The sequence below is a fragment of the Clupea harengus genome, chromosome 16 (assembly GCF_900700415.2).
Source record: "Clupea harengus chromosome 16, Ch_v2.0.2, whole genome shotgun sequence".
NCBI classification, from domain to species: domain Eukaryota; kingdom Metazoa; phylum Chordata; class Actinopteri; order Clupeiformes; family Clupeidae; genus Clupea; species Clupea harengus.
Window position 1 is genome coordinate 27,545,829 of NC_045167.1, and position 2,491 is coordinate 27,548,319.

The window sequence follows — 2,491 nt, forward strand, 5'->3', positions numbered from 1 at the left end:
CACACACACACACACACACACACACACACACACACACACACACACACACACACACACACACACACACACACACACACACACACACACACAGGAAAGACTCTTCTCCCAACACACACACACACCATACAGGAAAGACTCTTTTCCCAACACACACACACACACACACCATACAGGAAAGACTCTTCTGCCAACACACAGACACACACACACAATACAGGAAAGACTCTTCTCCCAACACACACACACACACACAATACAGGAAAGACACACACACACACACACACACAGACACAGACATCCTGAGACAACTGAAGCAATAAACTCTACACACGAGGATCCAAAGAGATGTGTAACCCTGGGTCAGGGGTCGAGAAGTGTGATCCTCTACTCTCTCACACACACACACACACACACACATTAACACAATGTCACATCACAAAGGTCACACATTCTTCAACTAAACACACACACACACACACACACAGTGCCACATTATACACACACAGGGGGCACACTGTTCTTGCTTACACACACACACACACACATTATATTCAACAAGACACACAGACAGACAGACAGACAGAGACACACACACACACACACACACACACACACACACACACACACAGTGATCCATCACTCATTGCTGGGAGGTTGAAGCCCATATCTTGGAGACAGTAGAAGTGTGTGTGTGTAGACGTCTGTGCAGGCTGAGCATCTGTAAGTGTGTGCATAGGTGTGTGTGTAAGTGTGTGTGTGCATAGGTGTGTGTGTGTGTGTGTGTGTGTGTGCATCTGTGTGTGTGTGCACACATGCATAAGAGTGCTTGTGTGTAAGCGTATGAGTGTGTATCTGTGTGTGTGTGCGTGTGTAAGTAGAGTATGTTTGCTTGTGTGTGTGTAAGTAGAGTGTGTGTGTGTGTGTGTGTGTGCGTGTGCAAATAGAGTGTATGTGTGCTTGTGTGTGTACGTTCGTGCAAGTAGTCTGTGTGTCTTCGTGTGCAAGTGGAGTGTGTGTGTGTGCAAGTGGAGTGTGTGTGTGCAAGTGGAGTGTGTGTGTGCAAGTGGAGTGTGTGTGTGTGTGTGTGTGTGTGCAAGTGGAGTGTGTGTGTGTGCGCAAGTGGAGTGTGTGTGTGTGTGTGCGCAAGTGGAGTGTGTGTGTGCGCAAGTGGAGTGTGTGTGTGCAAGTAGTGTGTGTGTGCAAGTGGAGTGTGTGTGTGTGTGTGTGTGCGCGCGCGTGCAAGTGGAGTGTGTGTGTGCTTAAGTAGAGTGTGTGTGTGTGCAAGTAGAGAGTGTGTGTGTGCAAGTAGAGAGTGTGTGTGTGCAAGTAGAGAGTGTGTGTGTGCAAGTGGAGTGTGCGTCTGCGTGTGTGTGTGTGCAAGTAGAGTGTGTGTGCAAGTGGAGTGTGTGTGTGCAAGTGGAGTGTGTGTGTGTGTGTGTGTGTGTGTGGGTGTGCGTGAGTGTGTGTGCAAGTGGAGTGTGTGTGTGTGTGTGTGTGTAAGTTGAGTGTCACTCAGCTTCTGGCTTAGAGGAGGTTGTAAAAGGGGTGTGGCTAAAAGCTTCCAGCGGATTGGTTGGTTAGCTGAGTGTTGACTTAACAGTACAGAGGTGAAGGTTTCAGGACTTTTAATTTGACATTTAGCATCATAAAACATTTCATTGCTCCTCGTACGACATAGACGATCATGTTTGCTTCTCGTATGACATCATAGATGATCATGTTTGATTCTCGTATGACATCATAGATGATCATGTTTGCATGGCAGAAGGAAACGATAGAAAAATCTTCATTTCTATTTTATCAACATCTAAATAATCCCCTTTGAGGAAGCGGGACAATCACAAGAAGGAGAGAAAGGAAACAAACAGTAAAACAAACCAAATGCATTATGGGAAATGTACCTTAAAAGCCAACACCTAAGAGCTGATGTAAGACTGGCCACCCAATGAGACGACAGCTTCCAGTTTGAGTGACAAGTGATACAGGCAGGGGGGGAGGAGCCGGGCCTCCCCTGTTGGGTGTGGTCTGTTAGCGGTTAAAGGCTAACGCTAACTCTTCCCACATGCTGCCAAACAGTAGCAACCAACGATTGATGATTTAAACCAGGTGATGACGAACGTGTGATATGATTGGCCCCCAGATTATATTTAAACCATGTGATGACGAGTGTGTGATCTGATTGGCCCCCAGATTATATTTAAACCATGTGATGACGAGTGTGTGATCCGATTGGCCCCCATATTATAATTTTCAGTAAAAGACAACAAAAGTCCGACAGAGGGAAATGAAAGCACATGGTTGTCATGGTAACGACACTCAAAACAGGAGCGCTACAGGGGCACACAACAGACACGTGGGGCGTAGAGGATCATGGGTAAAATCTCCATGGAGACGAGTGGAGCAGCAGAAGTTTCTAGATTTCAATAAATACACTCTAAAAGGGTCTCTCCCTCGTCTCTCTCTCCGCCTCTTCATCCTGAAGCTCTCCTCC

At 46.8% G+C, this 2,491-nt stretch overlaps 1 protein-coding gene across 3 annotated transcripts in view; it reads right to left on the reverse strand.

Annotated features, from left to right (window-relative positions):
- Positions 1-1,608: 1,608 nt before the first annotated feature.
- The window catches only part of ahcyl2b (adenosylhomocysteinase like 2b), a 34,122-nt gene continuing 33,239 nt past the window's right edge, over positions 1,609-2,491 (reverse strand). For all 3 annotated transcript variants that reach the window (XM_031582582.2, XM_031582581.2, XM_031582583.2), the window contains exon 17: positions 1,609-2,491. This exon is cut by the window's right edge and continues 24 nt beyond it. The gene's annotated coding sequence lies outside the window, so the exon portion shown is untranslated.